The sequence below is a fragment of the Mesoplodon bidens genome (assembly GCF_964165515.1).
Source record: "Mesoplodon bidens genome assembly, contig: HAP1_SCAFFOLD_240, whole genome shotgun sequence".
Taxonomy (NCBI): Eukaryota; Metazoa; Chordata; class Mammalia; order Artiodactyla; family Ziphiidae; genus Mesoplodon; species Mesoplodon bidens.
In genome coordinates, this window is record NW_027671802.1 from 343190 (window position 1) to 363688 (window position 20499).

General features: G+C 39.2%; 1 pseudogene across 1 annotated transcript; it reads right to left on the bottom strand.

Moving 5' to 3' along the window:
• Positions 1–428: 428 nt before the first annotated feature.
• Positions 429–20162, bottom strand: LOC308611036 (centrosomal protein of 78 kDa-like; annotated as a pseudogene). Its single transcript has 7 exons — positions 20141–20162; positions 15196–15326; positions 6068–6145; positions 4439–4605; positions 3209–3380; positions 2839–2886; positions 429–2300 (listed from the first exon to the last, which is right to left on the bottom strand). The product of its transcript is annotated as a centrosomal protein of 78 kDa-like (transcript).
• Between the last annotated feature and the right edge of the window lie 337 nt (positions 20163–20499).

Genomic DNA, 20499 nt, shown 5'->3' on the forward strand with positions numbered 1-20499 from the left:
AGATGTCATCACATACTCTTACATACTCTGCCATTTCAAAATTCTGCTCACGATGGGGGAAGGAGACAGGTGTGCTTTCTGACAGCCCCACTGTTTTTGCACTTCTAGTGGTCACTGGCTTCTCTCAGTGCCTTCCTTAAACCCTTCTTCTCTTAACAAGGAAACAGGATAACAAAGTAATTAAGAGCCTGGTTACAGCCTATGTGTGAACAGAAACATAACCAAGGACATAGAGAATAGACTGGCGGTTGCCAAGGAGGAGGGGGTGGGAGAGGGTTGGATTGGGAGTTTGCGATTAGCAGATGCAAACTGGTGTATATATACACGATGCATAAACAAAAAGGTCCTACGTGGGACTTCCCTGGTGGCGCAGTGGTTAAGAATACGCCTGCCAATGCAGGGGACATGGGTTCAAGCCCTGGTCCGGGAAGATCCCACATGCCAGAGAGCAACTAAGCCGGATGTCACAACTCCTGAAGTCCAGGCACCTAGAGCCCGTGCTCTGCAACAAGAGAAGCCACCACAATGAGAAGCATGTGCACCTCAACTAGAGGAAGCCCGCGTGCAGCAACAAAGGCCAAACACAGCCAAAACTACATACATACATACATTTATTTTTAAAAAGTGCATGTATTTAAAAAAAACCCAAAAAGGTCCTACTGTAGAGCACAGGGAACTATATCCTATATCCTGTGATAAACCGTAATGGAAAAGAATATGAAAAAGAATGTACATAAATGTGTAACTGGGTCACTTTCCTGTACAGCAGTAATTAACACAACACTGTAATTCAAGTGTATGTCAATAAAAAATAAAATTTAAAAAAATTGCCAGAAAAATAGTCACATAAGGGGAACTTCCCTGGTGGTCCAGTGGTTAAGACTTTGCCTTCCAGTGGAGGGGGTGAGGGTTCAATCCCTGGTCGGGGAGCTAAGATCCCACATGCCTTGAGGCCAAAAAACCAAAATATAAAACAGAAGCAATACTGTAACAAATGCAATAAACACTTTAAAAATGGTTGACATCAGAAAAAATCTTTAAAGAAAAAATTCACATAAATCAGAAACAAATGAAAGATAATAAAGTCCATACATTAAAAAAAAAAAAAAGAGCATGGGTTCGGGTCACATTGCAACTTCCCACTTACTTATAGCTGTGTAATTCTGGGCAACTCACATAATGTCTCCTCAGACTGTTCATCTATAAAATGGGGATGGTAAGAGTTCCCTACCTCAGAGCGTTGCTGTAATCCATAAACACGGTTAAGTGCCTTGGTAAATGTTTGAGGCTCTCTGGTTATTATGAATTAAAATATGTCAATGGCTTCTGGCCGTGTGATTTATAATAGTTTGATGTTTAACCAAATGGTAAAACTATTCCATTTATTATTCCCATCTCTTTTTAACCCTTAGCCTGCTTTGTTGTTTATGTTTTCTCCCACCACAGAGTGCTAGTTCCAGGAGAGTAAAGGCTTTATTTTGTTCACTGCTGAAAGCAACAGCACCCAGAAAAGTACTGTACATATGAAGCCCTCAGTAAACACTAGCTGAATGAATGGTGCAAAGTGTTACAAGGAAAAGTACACCCAAACTTTCATTATAATAAAAAAGTATAGATAAAAAAATCTTTCTCTAATGGCTTCCAGTCAAGTAACTGAAAACACCATATGCTATAATAAAAACATAAGTAATTTATGAAAATTTGAAGGCAAAAACATAATTTTAAAAGATTTAGACCTATGTTAGGCGTGATAGAGTATGGATGCTTTCTTGAAATTCACAATCAGATCCAAGAGTATCACTTTCAGACTGTTCTAGTACACTGAGTTTACTTTTAGTTGTCTTTGATGAAACAGTCATTATTCTACTCTCTTTCTTAACAAAAATGTGTTTTTTCGAAGACTCACTTTTAATTGGTTTATTAACCAAAGAATTATTTTGCCCAATTCCTTTGCTTTTCTGCTTTACAGGTGAGTCAGAGCAGGAATGCAGGTCCTTCCCAGGTTGTTTCTTAGCAGAGTAGTTTTTGGTCTATTCACCTGCTTTGCTCATTTTCTCTGAAGAAGACCTGCTATTTCTAGATAATTCTTCTTCTTTTTTTTGACTTCCAGTTCCAGAAATGACGTCTGCTGAAGGAGAATATGTTCTAGCAATGAAATCTTCACAAGACTCCTGCCGCTGCTCTGTGACTGGGACCCCCAGGTTGTCTTTGGAAGTTTCTAAGGCCTCCTGAGTAGACGCTGGGACACAGAAGGAGTCGAGAGGCAAAGGAATCCTAGCATCACCTGTAATTTTCTGAAAGTGGAGGGGAAGACAAAAGACAAGACAAAAATTCAGTGATGAACAAAGCCAACCATTAAAAAGTAGAGTTCAAAACTTCAATGTTACTCTGTAATCTTATTATTAACACAGTCAATTGATTAATCAGAAGATTTCAGAGCCAGTTTTTTTTGTAATTATATCTTGCCAAGTGATTCTCAGCTTAACCTAGCTATAACCAAGGCTATGTCCGCTACGTTTTCAGACTTTGGTGATTGGGGTAGTTATTACCCATTTCCTTTCCCTCACTAAAAATAAAACCCTATCCTGTAGGATAATTAATTTCTTTTCTATCCTCCAGGCACATGTAAACCGTATATAGTTTGTGACCAGACTGTGTTCTCAAGCTGTCAGTTCCCAAGACCACCCTGAGATTGGCTGATGGGGGCTCCAAGTGAGGCTGGAGGAAAAGCTGACAGGTTTTCCCCTCCCATTCCCATAACCAGGTGATTCACTCTAATATGTTACCTATTAGCTATGTCTGGATTACTTATTTTAAAAATTATATCAGTATGTGTACCTTCATTAGTGTTCCTTCATTGTAAGCTGACTGCATACAAATAGAAACCTAGATAAAATATGAACAGAATAGACATTTATACAATTTAAAATCTGGAATATTTTCTCTAATGTCTTCTTTCTTCATTAAGGATAGTTTGCGTTAACTCATAAATTTTCTCAAGAACTTCCAGTCTCCTTATTTACAAAAGTACAGTATCATGAAATGGGCCCACATTTACTAATCTCAGATTTCGAAAGGATTCCAGAGTCTTCTAGCTCCCGGGCATGTGAACTATTAGAGACTGATCGTTATTGTTTTCTCGCTGACTTGGTCATTTCCTTTTTGCTAATCACTCTTAGAATCATTAAGTGCTGTTCTGTCCATTTACTTGGCTATTTTGCATTTGTTATGGGGCACCCTGTTTTGATTCTGATTTTCCTTCTTCAAGTGCCTTCTTTTCTTCTTTAGGTGGACTACTAACAGGAGAATTCATCTGGGGACGACCTAGTAAATGAAAATCTGACTGATCTATACCAGCCATTGTGGCCAACTGCCCAAGCCTAGACGAGAGGAGGAAAGGAGAAAAGACAAAGGTTATTATAATCACAGAAGAGCAGTTTAGATTTCCCCAGACTTACAATCATGAAATACTTCTAAAATCTTTTTTTTTTTTTTTTTTTTTTTTTGCGGTACACGGGCCTCTCACTCCTGTGGCCTCTCCCATTGCGGAGCACAGGCTCCGGACGCGCAGGCTCAGCGGCTATGGTCACGGGCCCAGCCGCTCCGCGCCATGCGGGATCCTCCCAGACCTGGGCACAAACCATAGCCCCTGCATCGGCAGGCGGACTCTCAACCACCCCGCCACCAGGGAAGCCCTACTTCTAAAATCTTAAAAGCTAACATCCTACTCCAGACTACAAGCCTCTCTCTCCCCCAAATCCTCAGCCATTTCCAGATTCATCCTCTAGGAGACATCCCACTGTCTCACTAGAAGCTTCAATATGTTCCATGCACCCTGTCCACTGCCTGTCACACCTCCATTCCTACACTTCTTTACCACCTTTCCTCCAGTTTCCAAGAATGTGTTTGTTCCTTCCTTCCCAACACCAACACCAATTCATTCACTGACAAAACACCACTCCATCAACTATCAATCTCCACTTCCCTCTTTCAGCAAAATTGCTCCCGGTTGAGAACCACTGACCTATATCTCCCCTGCAGATTAATAATCATTTTTATGTCTAAGGCAAAGATAACTTTAATTCAAACTTATCAAACAAGCAAAAGAAGTGAAAGATAGGAAAATTCTTATGCATTCCCGACTATTTTCAATGAAAACTGCCTTTAATTTAGTCTTTACAAAACAACTATACCTACTAATTACTCTGTCTACAGGTTACTCTTTTATAATGGGCTCCCCACTCTACCAAAGCAGGCTTCCCTATTTGCATTTCTTAAAAAATTTAATTCCTCATTTTAAAATGTCAACTATATTACCTATAATTACACTAAATTTGGCTAAATATAGCCACGTAAGTGATGAAAATTGCTCCAGTTCCTCAGCAAACTACCATTAGAGTCGCAAAGAGAAGAATGCCATGAAGAGAAATGAACTAACCCAGCATCTTTAAGGAGAACCAGGAAAGCATGGAACTTCTGAAAAGAATTCTCAGTGCTGCCCCAAACACCTTCATCATCCAGGATCATGCTTGTCAATGAGTGGGCATGAAGGGCTTCAGACAAAGAGAAAGTTGTGTTTCTTAACTGGGCATTTTCATGTTCCAGCTATACAAGAAGACTGAAAACGTCTGACATGATTTTTTCTCATTGTCATCAAAAGTAGTCTTGCCTTGGGCTTCCCTGGTGGCGCAGTGGTTGCGAGTCCGCCTGCCGATGCAGGGGACACGGGTTCGTGCTCCACTCTGGGAAGATCCCACATGCTGCGTAGCGGCTGGGCCCGTGAGCCATGGCCGCTGAGCCTGTGCGTCCGGAGTCTGTGCTCCGCAACGGGAGAGGCCACAACAGTAAGAGGCTCACATACCGCAAAAAAAACCCCAAAAAACAACAAACAAAGAAAAAGTAGTCTTGCCTAGTTTCAAGGAACAAAACTAAAACACTCAAAATGTAATTATTTTATAATTAATGTAACCCTCCGCCAGTAAAGACAGAGACCATATCACATAATAACCAAAGCCCACAGGCACCCAACAAAGTTTCCTATATAACACTTAGGTGGTATATAAATAAACCCAAGTTACCGTTTTATTAATGATCTTTCACAAAAGATCACATTTCTAACTGGTTCAATTCATAATGGAGCCTCATTCCACATTAGAAAATGACCTGCTTTAAGTTTCCCTTAAATTAGAAAGTGAATTATAGAATCTGATTTGAACAAAACATATTACAACTCTGATGAATGTTAAGAATTAACTTTAGTGAGTAAAATATCTAATGCTTACGTTTAAAAGTCCTAAATCATACCCAACCCAATTTATTAAATGTACGATCACCAATATTTTCTTTGGCTTCTTGAACATATTCACCCCCGTGCACTCTTCCCCTTCCGCTCAGCATCTACGCACTTAAAACCCCCTGTAAGCTCAACTCTCGTATTTCTCAGAAAGGCCGTTAATGTTCATGATGCCCCTTTTGCCTTACATGAGCAGGTACTCAACATTTATTGAATGAGTGTCTGCCAATCCACTGGATGCACTTTTAAAAATTCCTCCCTACACTCACCCTGTGATAAATTATATTTAGATAGAACTTTTTAGATTATGCCCTGCTTTCATGCACATTACCTAATGTAATTCTCATAGTATATATTTTTATCTTTCATTGCATTCTTAGAAGTTTTCCAATATCTTAAATTTATTTAAATGATTCACTTTCCTAATTCATTGCCAGGAGAGTCTCATCATGTCTTTTATGTTACTGTATATACAATACATGCACAGAAAGTGCCTTCTTGAATCAAAGAATCATGAACAGGAAATAAGCTAATGTCATATAAAAGCACACACACACACACACATACACAAAACCAGATTTTCACATCTTTAAAAACATGCTTTCTGGAATATAGATCATATGATCACTAAATACCAGTAAATGCAAAAGTCCATATGATACCACCGATTTGCAACATATTACAGTTTTAAAGCTTACAAAATATGTGTATATGGCTTAAAATCAAATCAAAATAAAACCAAAACACTCTCAAAAGCAGATGAAACGTGTTTACCTCACTGACTCGTCTATCAGCCTTCAGTCTTATTACTCTTTCCTCCTTTAACTGCTTTAGGCACTCCTCCAGGGTTTCCTAAACAAACAGAGTCAATATTATAAGTAATTCATAGTATAATATCCAAAAGCCTTTCCAGCTATTGGTCTCATCAGGATTTAGGGGCAGAGCCAGAAGTGAACTCAGATTTTAGTCTGCTACTGGTCATATTATACCATGCCAGTGAAATGAATGATCAAAATCTATCAAATTTGCAAAGATTTATTTAAATTCCACTCTTTCCAACATAAATTTGTGGCAGCCCACCATAAAAGGCATATGCATATAACATAGTAAGTCAGAAATAAGAAGTTACGACCAAGAAAGAAAAATTCTATTTTTATTTGTGGGTCTCTTTATAGCAGGAAGTCCTATTAACGAACCTGCTTAGCATACCTGAATTGCATAATTGCAGATTCAAAAGCATGTTTTAAAAAAGTAATCACTTTTAAAGCAATTTACAGTCAAGCACTGTTCCTGGAGTTCCCTGGGTATTAAATAATCGAATCATCAAAACCCTAAGAGGGGGCTTCCCTACTGGCACAGTGGTTAAGAATCCGCCTGCCAGTGCAGGGGACACGGGTTCGAGCCCTAGTCCAGGAAGAACCCACATGCCGCAGAGCAACTAAGCCTGTGCGTCACGACTACCGAGCCTACGCTCTAGAACCCACGTGCCACAACTCCTGAAGCCTGCGCGCCTAGAGCCTGTGCTCCGCAATAAGAGAAGCCACCGCACCGCAACGAAGAGTAGCCCCCCGCTCGACGCAACTGGAGAAAGCTGGCGAGCAGCAACGAAGACCCAACGCGGCCAAAAATAAATTTATAAAACAAAAAACCCTACGAGGAAAGAACGATCACTAACTCCATGTTATTTTACAGATGAGGGAAACAGAGGCAGAGAAGTAGAGTAAGTAGAGCAGCACAGCCAAGGTCACACCACTAAGTAGCAGAGCCACACTGTGGACTCAGGAAGCTGGCTGCCATTCCTGCTCACGGCGGTGGTAGTCTTCCCTTCACCAAGGTCACTGAAATAAAATGAACACTGATAAACTATCTTAGGAGTTTTAGGAGCTAAGACACTTCGGTCCTTGAAGTGGGGACACTGCTTGCAATAGGCAGAATTCTGACAGAGCCTCCAAGATGACCACTTACTGAAGTACACAAACCTTCCACTTATCCAATCAAACTCTAAATGTAGGTGCTGTAGTGAAGGGATTTTGCACATGGAATTAAGGTTCAAAATCAGTTGATCTTTTAAGATAGGGAGATTACTTTAGGTGGATGTGGCCTACTCAGGCACCCCACGAAAAGGACCTGAACTCTTCCTGAATTGAAGTACAAAATGGACAAGAGGGAGACTCTCCATTGCTGGCTCTGAAGAAGTCCAATGCTGCGGCAGAGAAGGCAAGCGAGAGGCCTCTAGGAGCTGAAACTCTCCCCCGACTGACAGCCAGCAAGGAAATGGGGACCTCTGTCCTGCAACTCCAGAATCTGAATTATGCCAACAAGCCGGAAGAAGCCTGTAGGCATTCTTTCCCAGAGCCTCTGGACGCTAACACAGCCAGACTGACATCTTGATTTCAGCTCTGTGGCCCACACAAACTATGGTGAACATCCAACGTTTGGGGCTCAATATCTTACACTTAAATTTCACGTGCTTTAACACTCTCAGGAGGGAACCCACATGTTCCCGTGTGTATCTGAGCAGGAAGCCCAGTCACGCTGTGCCTGGACTTCTGACCTACAGAACTCTGAGCTAGTCAAATAGGTATTGTTTTCAGTCAGTAAGAGTGTAGTAAAAGAATTAATATTCTACTCAACCTCCAGGTTCGTGAACAAAATAAATGATTGTCATTGTTATAGGCCACTGTTTTGGGGTGGTTTCTTATGCAGTGATAAACAATCATAATACCTATACTTATGAAAACAGTAAGGTATATTTATACATGTTAACTGCTTTGAACAATCACTTAAAGAATGAGGAACTCTATTACCTGCCATCATTGGGAGAGGAGCTGGTATCACTTTCTGGAGAGTAGCTTTTGGTACCTAACAACAATCCTACATCAGGAGTTTACCCTAAGGAAATCAAAGATGTGGGCAAAGATTTATCTACCAACATGATGTCATAAGATTGTTGATAACCAAACCCTAGAAGAAAGCTAAGAGCCTCCGAATTGGGACTGGTTTAAATAAAAACAGCTCATCGTCTGAAGGAATGCTCTATGAAGCCACTAAGAATGACAAGAGGTCTCAACCAGAGTTCATGAATGGGCTTCAGGAGTGCTACATTCAAAATATATCTGTGCGTTTTTCCTGGGAGATGATGCATAAGCTTAATCAAATTCTCTGATGTAGAAGAGTAGTTAGTGACATGGCAAAATATTTCTGATACTTTTTTAAGACAAAAGAACAGATTAGGTGTGTGTACATGCAGAGGTGGCTTTTATTTCCTTCAAGAAGTTATTCATTGTTTTCAAACATTTGCTCAATGAACATATATTTTTATATTCAGAACATGTTTAAAAAATTGACAGTCTAAGAACTTCAAATTCTTTAATGTTTCATTACTAAAGCCAGTCAAGTTTTCAATGGGGAAAAAGGGGAAAAAATTGCAAAATTCCTCTACTTTTAATATAATGGTTTAGTCAATCTTCTAAAACTGATTTCAAAGAAATTCTAAACAAATAAACAAAAAAACAAAAAACCCTCAGCACGGTCAGAGGAAAGTAGACTAAAATTCCTGACTGGTTCTAAATAGCACATCAAAGTGCAATTACATGCAACAGTTTCTCCCTCTAATGGAGGGAATTAGAACACAGTGTTCAATTTTTGTGAAAAAGTGTACCCTCCTCCTACAAAATATTCAGAATTCATGTCCCTTACATGGAAATACGGAACCAAAAAAGTTAGAAAGTAAAATTGCTTGATATTCTATTACTTAAGTAAGACTAATGATAAGGCTTTGGAATAATTTTCCTTCCTTCCATCTGCTCTCCATTCCACCCTTCTGTACACCGGCTAGGGTGATTTTTCTGGGGCAAAGCTCCCATCATATTGGATATCAAATTTTATGTTCAACTTTTCTCCATTTAACATTGAAATCAATCATTTCTCATATAATCAGGGGATTCATAACCTTGATTTTTTTGTGCGGGCTACAAAATATTCCACTGAGTGGGTTTACTGGTTAACCATTTTACACATTTAAATTCTTTCCAACTTTTCAGTATTATCAGACAAAATAACCGTTTTTATGCATGAAGGCTTTTTTCCATATTGAGAATAACATTCTTACAATAAATCCATAAAAATGAGTTTGAGATCAAAGCAAATGAACATTTTTAAGGCTCTGAGCTACCTATCTCCAGACTTCTTTCCAAAAGATTTCTGAGATTTTACACTGCCATCAGCGATGTATCACTTGGTATATAACCTCTACTGTAACTGTTGGCTTACTTCCTCACTTAGAGTGCAAGTTATTTGAAGATAGGGGGTGTATTTTATTAAGTGTTTATCCCCAGCACCTGTGCCTAGCACAACGTAGACGGTCAATAAATAATTGCTTAATAAGGAAAATCCCTGCCACACACGTACATATAAGATGTACGTGTGTGAAAGACAGACTGTGTGTTTTTCTCTAACAGGATAGATGAAAACTTGTCATCTTCTTTAATGTGCAATTTTTTTGCTTATAATTAGTCATTAAATTTCTCTTTTAGATTATATTGTAAATATTCAGATTCTCTGAGGCAAATGGGCCTGGCACTACCCATTAGCTACATAACCTTGGACAAGTTCTATAACTCTAGGCCTCAACTTCCTCATCTATAAAATGGAGATAAGCTCCCATATTACAGAGCTCTTGTGAGAATTACATGAGTTAAAACACATATAAAATTAGAAGAGTGCTTGGTACATAGAATATGTGCAATTAATGCTGAATGAATGAACATGTGAATGCAAACAGTAGTGAAGGGCTTCAAATGAAACGGTCTCATCCCACTCCCACATCCAGCACTCAAGAAGCGACCGATTCTTTATGCAGTTTTTAATTGTAAAATACGATATGTGTACTGAGAAGTGCACAGAACAAAACTGTCAATGTGACAAATAAAAAGAGAATACTTACATAAGCACTACTCGAAGCTGAAAGTATTGATACTTGTCAGCATCGCAAAAACCCCCCATATCCTTTTCTCATCACAAGCTCCTTCCCTCTTCCCGGTTAAACACCAACCTCACTTCTTGACAGTCATTTCCTTTAACCTGCATGCATCCCTAACAAAAGAGTTTAGTTGTGTCAACATCTAACTTTATGTACAGGATCATAGTATATGAAGTCTTTTCTATCTTATTTCTTTCTCTCAACGTTGGTTTAAAAAATTCATCCACATTGCTGCCTGTAGCTCTAGTTCATTCAATTTTATTGCTGGATAGTTTTCCCACTGTACAAATACACATCATTTATTTAATTTTTGACTCTTAATGGACATTTGGTTTGTTTTCAGTTTGTGCTAATGCAAATCATGGACAGGAATCCTGCTGTACCCGTTATTCTGGTGCATTTACACAGGGCGGGGGTGAGGGCTGCTGGCTCACAGGCTATTTATATACCTTCAGTTGATGGAGAGGGCTAAATGCTTTCCAAAGTAGTTGTGTCGATTTATACTCCAGTATAAAGAGGGTAGAAGATTCCCATAGTACTTCAGGTCTACAATACCTGATACTACCAGACTTTTTATTTATGTATTTGTCAATCTGATTGACATGTAGTTTCCTTGGTTTTGACTCACTTTTCACTTATTACTTCATGAAGTCGTACACTTTTCTGTGTTTACTGGCTGTATGGATTTCCTTTTTTATGAGGTTTACATCAAATATTGTTATTTTTTATTATTTTATTATTATTATTTACTTTTGGCTGTATTGGGTCTTCGTTGCTGCGTGCAGGTTTTCTCTAGTTGCGGCGAGTGGGGGCTACTCTTCATTGCGGTGGCTTCTCTTGTTATGAAGCACAGGATCTAGGCGCGCAGGCTTCAGTAGTTGTGGCACATGGGCTCAGTAGTTGTGGCTCACGGGCTCTAGAGCACAGGCTCCGTAGTTCTGGTGCACGGGCTTCGCTGCTCCGTGGCATGTGGGATCTTCCCGGACCAGGGCTCGAACCCGTGTCCCCTGCCTTGGCAGGCAGTTTCTTAACCACTGCGTCATCAGGGAGGTCCAACTATTGTTATTTTGAATTCTTCTCCATGTCCAAGTAATACTCTTACATGACTATTTTCTCACTAAATTGGAGGCGTTATCTGTTCACTTTCTAACTTACTAATAAGTAAGGGTTTAGTTCCTCTACACTCTTTCCTATGTCCACACTGCTCAGTAAAGTTATGTCATCATGAGTTATTCCACTGCTCATGATCTCTTTGACTTGTAGTCATATACTTAAAAACCTACATTGTTGATCAACTAGAAGCTCTCTCAACATCACGCTTTGTAAAATGAGGACATTCTTACCATCTTCCCTTTTTTCTACCTCCTGTCTACCTTCCAAACCCAGCTGTTACGTTGTCAAAGTTGAAATTTATATTCTGTTCTATGTGCAGTTAAGTCTTCTGTTACTTGAGAGTCAGTACGGAGTAAGGTTTAAGAGAACAGGCAGAGAGCCTAAACTCAAAGCCTCGATCCAACCTTAAATTAGGTACAGCCTGGGCAAGTTCCTTCCCTGACTTAGCTTCCTGCTCTCAAAAGTGGGAATGATATTAGCACCAACCTCATAAGGCTATTCAGAGGATTAAATGAGTTAATATATGCAAAAACACTTAGAGCCTAATATATGCTAAGTACATACTAGTACACAATACATTTCAGTACATACCAAGTTAATACTAATACATACTAAGTATAGTTTACTTTAGTTATTTGTGATTACATGCAAGTTGGCAATAAAAGCTGCAAACCAAGACAGTATTGCCATTATTACAATGAAATTAATATTGCCCACTGCATATGTACTGTGTCTCTGTGTATAGACTATACCTCGTTCCATACTGTGCCAGTGTCACTGCCCTTGTGCAGGGTGACCACATACCCCAAGCCGCCTTGGGCTGTTCCAGTTTATACCTGTTGTCCTGATGTTACAGCATTAGAATGCCTCCTTACACTATTGAAGTGTAAGGAGTTTGGACAAGTTCCGGTTTGGACAACAAATTAGATAGGTGGTCATTACCCCTGTGTGTCACTGAAAAGGGGGACATCTATAGTGTCAAGTTGAAGTGGATTCTTCCCTTCCTCACCAATAGTAGGTTAAAAATCAACCATAGTTCAGTGTGCTTCAGCTTTATGTCCGTATAGCCTTTTCTCCTCTGGAGTTCAAGTTCCTTCTCCTCTTCCTCTCCCTCCTCCCTTCCAACAGTGCCTAACACCTAGTAAGTACGATATGCCTCAAGGTGTTTCTAAGCTCTCAATCACACAATCAATAGAAGCTTCTCCACTCTAGACTAGCTGCAATCTGTACTGAATCCCCTATTACCTTCCTTCTTGGTTTATTGCCTCATTTTGCTGGATTATGTCTATAAATAGCTTAAGGTGTAGCACAGGAGGTCAATTTTTCAAATTTCTTTGGGTACAAAATATCTTCTTCAGCCTCCACTTATGACTGATAGTTTGGCTGGATACAAACCCCTAGGGTGAAAATTATGTGCCTGAAAAACTTTGGAGGTATCTTTCTAATGCCTTCCAGGATCCATGGTGCTCATGACAAGTATGATAAAGTCAGATTGTAACCTTTTTTTTTAGGTGACCAGTATTTTTCTCTCTGGAATGGATGTATCCTCTCAGTATTTTATTCTATTTTAATTTAGTTTTTTAAGTATTTGAAAGTTTCACAATGAAGGGTGCCTAGGTATGAGTCTATTCTTACTCATCTTGCATAACTATTTTCAATCTGAGGCCTGATGTCTACTTTCAGCTGTGGGGAATTTTGTTGCCCTTTGACAGCTTCCCTCCATTTTTTTTCTGGGTCTGGACTTTCTAATAGTAACATGTGGGATCTCCCAGATGCAGCCTCTCTAACATATTTCTATCACATTTTCCATTGTGTCTTGCTTTTTTATATACTGAGAAATTTTTTAAATTCCTACTGAATTTATTTCAGCAACCATATTTTCATTTCCAGGAGACCTCTCTTGCTTTCTGACCATTCTCCTTTTCATTAATACCCTAGTCTTATTTTATAGTTGCTAGCTCTTTTTAAACCTCTCTCAGGATGCTAATTAGGGTTTTTTCTTAAATTATTCTGTGCCCTAAATTGTCCCTGGTCCTACTAGGATATGTTTGCACTCTTTCCCCCTCTCTCATGTTGTAAGCTTTACTCAACTAACAGGCAAATGACAGTTATTTTCTATTTAAGAATGAGCGCAGAAAGCTCCCTGAAGTCAACGATTGATTGGCTTCTTATGCAGGAAGAAGCGGGGAGTAACTGTAACAGGATCTCCCCCAAAAACAGTTTTCTAGGGTGTAAAAACTCACAGTAGCTGCCCCAGTTCTCGCCAGTTTCACTGTCTTCAAAATGAAATCATCTCATTTCAGGAGGGTTAGGGCGGGGCAGGGAGTCCACTCCTCCAAACACATCCCTTCAATGAGCTCCCCTATTGGTCACACTTTTAACTAACTCCACCCTCTCTCCTACATGCGCACCTGAGCATGGGGCTACTTTTTCAGGTGGGGTCAGAATCCTCCTCAGTTGCACGTGGTCCCTGTGCATATTCTAGGTGATGCTTTTCCTCTGTTCTACTGCTTCAGTTTCACACTCTTCCACCTGTCTTCTTTCAAAACTATGTTGAAATCTCTTGATAGTTGTGTGCATATATACTTAAACACTTTGATACCATCATTGTAGTGTCTTGTCAAAACAGAGAAGAGCTAAAAGGGTTCTCAGTGCATTCTGAATCTGCTATTCTGTGGTCCCAGTGTTTAAACTTCTTGGACTTCCCCACTGTCTATTACTGCTTTTACAAATACAATCTCATGGTCTATTCGTGAAGGAAATGAATACACCACATCTAAAATAACAAGGAATGCGGGTTAGATGCTCTAGGGTCTAGTCATACTCTGCCATTTACTAATAAACCACTTACGTTCTACAAATTGTAGGTGCGCATTTATAAAACGAAAGGGAGTAACTCTACATGAACTATAGATTTCTCCTACTCTAACATTTCATAATTTTCTAAGTTCTTTTCTTAAAATTTCTCTATATTATCATTAATTTTAATTAAAAAATAAAAATCTAACTTTCTCTTTTGAAAATCAAAGAGTAGTTCCCGTAGTCCTACAATAATGGGATAATTAGTTCTGAAACCTGTCAAGTGTCATGTTTCATAAGAAGAGAAAATCATATTAAATAATTTTAAAAAATTAAACATGGACTTTGTAGCACAAAGACAAGGTCCCCCCCAAATGGTGTTCCTTTATTTACTAGAAATGTTCAGCTCTGCATTAAAGTTGAAATAAAATAAATATATTAATTTTGAGGTGCAAAAATTTCTTATAAAAATCAATTTTTCTTTTCTGTCCATACAAACAAAAGTATGGAATGACATTAGAGGTCAGGTTTATTTGGCAATAGAATGTAGCTTCTTGATATTTTTGATTTTAGGAAAGGAGAATATCAACATCAAAACTTTTTTCAACTTTACTTTTATTTAAAATGAGGCCATATTTTCCTCTTATAAAAAGAGAGTTCAACTAGAACTGTCTATTTTCTCATCTGTAAAACAAGAGCACTGAATCAGCTGACTGTATTCATTCAGAACTCAATTTCCTTATCTTATGATCACTAAGCTTCTCCCTAAATCTAAAATACTAAGCTTCTAAGCAAAGGAAAATATATTACTAACGACATGTTTTGATTTTAGTTTCTTAGAGTTCAAATGTCCACCATTCACCTTGGTCTAAGCTTAAGGAATCATTCAAGCGGATACAATGCAGATGGCATGAGAAAACAGAACCCTCACACAAGCTGTGCTGTGTTGCAATCAGCCTTCCGTTTGAAAAATAATCTTCTCTAGAGCTTTAAAGTGATAACTTTGTACCTGCAATGCTTCTTGTTTCAAACGGATTTTCTCTGGCTCCTCCTGAACACGTTCTGAGGAATCGTCGACCTCTTCGATTTCTGAGGAGGAAGGACTCTCTACTGTCACAGTCACAGGAAATTCTGATGGACCTGAGTGTCACAAGAAGAAGATAGGAAACCACAGAGTTGTTACACTAAAGTGCAAAGAAAGAAGACAAGATTGTATAAAAGACAACACAAGCCAGATACCAAATATCCAAATATTAGAGGACATTTAACAAAAGTGATCTGAGGTATCATTATTTATAAATGTCTCTCACTGCTCTTTAGTGTAAAACAGGCAATGACTAAGTAAAAGTACAGGAACTTATTTTTGCTATGTTACTGTACAGACCTCTGTTGTACGTGGTTAGGATTAGTAATGGGAATTGCCCATATTATTTTACTAAGTTTCTTTCACAGAAGCCAAGTGAAGATCCAAGGTAAACATTTTTTCTCAGATCAACTTTATACTGCAAATGAAAAATTTATTCTTCACCATCAGACAAAAACAGTCTGGAAGAAAATGTAGTTTTTCAGAGGAAAATACATCAGTAAAGGGACTGATGAATAATCAGGAAGTCAACATATCTAAGCTGTGAATAATAGACATTAGAATTAAAAAAAATAAATCACATACACATACACAACTAAAACTGACCCATCAAAAATTTCATCTTCTCACCACCCTTAAGCCAAAACTAGGGCAACAATTCTCCCAGCAAGCTTCACTGCCACTGCAATGTTGTTCAATAGGACATTTCCAAACATTTAAAAACTGACCTGGCCACAACCCCATAAAAGTCTACAGATCATAAAGAAGTGTGCTGGGATTATATAACCACGAAGAAGACAAGTCACTAGGACATCATTTTGACAACAAGCAGCAAACCCTGCAGCATAGGAAAACCCTAACAGGAGAACGAGGTGCACACCCCTCTCTCTGGGAATGCAAGGCCAGGACTGACACCCAAGATGCTCTTCTCTCAACCTCAGCAGTGGTGCCTTTCACAGAGCAACTATGCAGTCTCCCAAGACCACTGGGAAGGAGAGTCTGATACTGACAGTATTAGCTTGCCACGAGGCCATAAGCGAGGGAATGTGTGTGGTCTTGGTGAGAGAGCAGAGGTTTGGGAGATGTTGCTTTATATTGGCTTTCAGATCAGGAATTTGTACATATAGCCCGCAAACAACGTTTCTTGAAAACGTGAACATTCTTGAGTATGACAGCTCCATGTGAGGGGTCAGAAATGGCAGTCAAGTTCGTTTCACTGGGTAACAGCTGATTTGCGGACTGGAAAACAGGCTTCCTTGTTTACAGACATAACCACAAGGCTGCCAGGTGTGCGCTAAATCCACACAAATACACAGTTGCATTGGGAGAGCGACCAAACATGTTTTACATGGATTTATTTCAGAGAGGGAAATGCTTCATGTAAGGCTCTGTCAGTTTAAAAAGCAAGAAGAATGACCATCCACCTTTCCCAATTCAAGCCCTATATATCATAAATATGATAGCTACACACCACCAACTGATTACATACATCACGAGCTTTGATGAATAGAAAGCCCCTAAAAAGATAGCAACAAAACGAAGTTAGATCTTCATGTAAATACATCACCAGTTAAACCCAGTTAATACAACTATTTAGTAGTATGAACAGTATCCATACAGAATTGTGTATAAAAATAAATAAGCTCAAAACAAGGACCTGGAGGGCTCTGCTACGGAGACAACAGAACAGAATTCAGCCTACTGGCTTGGTAATCACTCTCTGAACTGCTGAGAGGCCCCTTCAGCTCCTATGTTCAGGATGGTTGAGATTTCAGTCTCACTTCTTTAAATGGTGATATTAATCGTTCTCTAATTTACCCCCCTGTGTGAGGAGGATGGACCTGCGATTAAGTGTCTCAGGAAGAAGACAGGAAACCACAGAGCTGTGAAACTCAAGTGCAAACACTGGGGATTCAACACTATAGTTTATGCAACAGCAATTCACATTACCATTTGCAAAAAAGTAGTCGGTTGTCCAGTGGGGATTAGAAACATCCATTTAACATGAGCAACTGAACAGATATTTTACACAGTAACTACTTCAAGTACTATTTAAAATCAATTCTCTTTGTTTTCTTAAGCAATTGTTAATCCCCAATTTCCTGATTACTACCAAGTAAGTCACCTGAAGATCATCTAGAGCCATCTATTTCACTTAGCAAGCCTAAAGCTATAATTCAACCATTTTATTTACTGTTCTGTGACAAAAATTACTATGAACAGCTATCCCCTGGATAAGAAATCAGCTAATGCTAGTTTGACTCACTAAATCTGATTTACTGAGTTAATAAGCCAGTTGATTTAGAATAGGTCTAATGCACATTTTTCATCCATTCTGCATTAAACTATTTCCCATGCCTAAAATGTCTTTTTTCCCATTCATACGTATCCAAATTCCTACTTCTGTGCTGTAGGGCTTCGCTCAACTACACCTGCCTTTAATCAAACTTCTCTCACATGCACAATTGGTGATCATTTTAGTCTCCTCAAGACTCCCACGGAGTTACCTCTGTTGTGACACTTGAGAAACAACTTGAAACTCCCAATTACTTTTAATTTTTCTTCCTTAGAGGGCTCATTAGGCAGAAGCCATGTGTGAGTTACCTTTTTTCCTCTACACAAAATACCAGAGACCACCCACATAATACAAGTTCCAAAATAAAGAACTCTAAATGACTGAAAAAGACAGGGAATGCAAACAGGTTACCTGTTGCTTTTTGCACTTTCTGCAGGACACAATGGCCGGAAACCAGACACTCCAGGTGGTAGCGCTTCAGGAGGGTAACATTCTTTACCAGCAGAGTATTTCCTTCCATTACTTACAGGCTTCTTTGCGGCCAAGACTACGTTTGACAAAGCATGAAAAGAAGGAATCAAGATGCACCAAAGGTCTACAGAGCAAATGTCACACGTGCACACGTCGAAAGGAATCAAAAAGGCACTTGACAACGATGCCAAGCCCATTAAAAAGAGGATCGGTTTTGTACAAAGGTTTTCCATAAGCCAGCATTTTTAAAAAACATAAGTTCTCTACAGTAACAAGTTATTTTAACTAAAACAAAAGTATTGAGATGTGCAGAAATGAAAAAATAAAAGTTTAAAAAAAATCCCAAAGTATGATACATTTTATGTATCATGCAGAAACACTCAAGTTTCCTGAATCTTAGAACACCTTTGGCATTTCTGAATCTCAAGGACACAGAAACACAGATACACCCATGACTTCTGCCAAACAGAATCTTCAGAAGTAGACCAAAAGTTAAATTTAAGATGAATTTTTCTATGTAAAAACAATACAAGTTATAAGGCTGCAAGTTGCTGGGGGGTAGGTGAGTCAATTTTACCCTCCTATAAGCCTGTCAACCTTCACTGCTCCTTTGATTTCATATAGAAAACGCACAAAAAAACAAATGAAACCCACTGGATGAAAGAGTGAAATGTGGAGACTTACCCTATATTTCAGTAGTAAAGAGGCAAGTATCTTTATAGGAAACATTTGGTTGCAAAAACTAGACCTACGTGTTAATATTTTACTTAGAACAAGCCATATATTAAAATTCACATTTAAATATTTAATTTGAATTTACTGAAAACAAACATCATAGGTTAAAATGGTTATATTTATCCTTCAAAGCTACTATATTTTATGTTATTTTATTTATTTATTTTAATAGATCTTGATTGGAGTATAATTGCTTCACAATTCTGTGTTAGTTTCTGTTACACAACAAAGCGAATCAGCCATATGCATACACATGTCCCCATATCCCACCCTCTTGAGCCTCCCTCCCACCCTCCCTATCCCACCCCTCTAGGTCATCGCAAAGCACCAAGCTGATCTCCCTGTGCTATGCTGCTGCTTTCTACTATATTTTAGCAGCATTAGGATGCAGGGTAAAATGGACTGTATTCGGTAATATAGGACAAATATTTCATAGAGTGTAGCTTATTGATAATCACCACACGATCCTCTGTGATTTACATGCCTCTTAAAAATATATAGGAGGGCTTCCCTGGTGGCGCAGTGGTTGAGAGTCCACCTGCCGATGCAGGGGACACGGGTTCGTGCCCCGGTCCGGGAAGATCCCACATGCTGCGGAGCGACTGGGCCCGTGAGCCATGGCCGCTGAGCCTGTGCTCCGCAACGGGAGAGGCCACAAAAGTGAGAGGCCCGCGTACCACACACGCACACACACACACAAATATATATATATATATATATATGTATTAAAATTTTTTAAAATTACACTTTTCTTGTTAGGAGATTAAAAAATTTCTAATAAAAGTTCCCATCTTTTATTAGGCATACATAAGTACAATATAAATGTGACACAATTCACACCATTATTTCACCCCTATACTCCCCTGGATCTAGGTATATACCCAGATACTGATTTGGCTTACCTCTATGTCTCCAAATAACTGAGGCAAATACAAAAAAAAAAGCCCAAGAAATAAAATTACTCTTAAAAGAGCTCAATGAGCTTGTATACTGCAGTTACATTTCCACTTTGTTTAATCATGCTAACTAAAAAAAAATGTTTAACTGTTCTCATTCCATGATGCCCTATTATTCTGTACTAATTTTACAGAATTCCAAATACGTTGTACATATACATGTTTTATTTATATATCCTTCCATTTCTAATATCATAGCAAAAGTCAATGTAGCTATTTTAAGATTGCTTTACATAGGATATAAATTTTTAATAATAATATCTAATTAGTGTGATATCACAAATCTTAACTTCTTTGAATGTACTATTTGATTATTAAAATATCACTCTCTTTAGCGGAGGGGGTAGCGGAGGCGCGCGGGAGAATCCATGTCCTTCTTAGAACCGTTTCCTCTAAATACTTTTAAACCAACAGCTCTTGGCGAAAGTCTTCATCCCTTTAAGGCTAAGTTCTCGCGAGACGACAAGACGCCGGATAGCTTAATCGCACGTTGTGCCTGCGCGCGCTGGGGCAGCTCGCACTTCCGCCCGAGGCGTGTTGCGACTCACAGCAGCTGCCGGTCTCGCGTGGTGACGCAGCTGTTTTTTCTCGGCTAGGTCTGCTGTAACGGACGGAGGCCGCCTGAGCTGCGGAGTTGCAGAATCTGGCGTTCGGAGCTGCGGTTCTTGGCGAGATTTCGCGTTGCCCGTCCTCAGCCGTTTCACCGATAATCAGCGGATCGCTTTGCCAAGTGCCGGGAAGAACAAAGGAATTCGGAAGGAGACTCTCGGC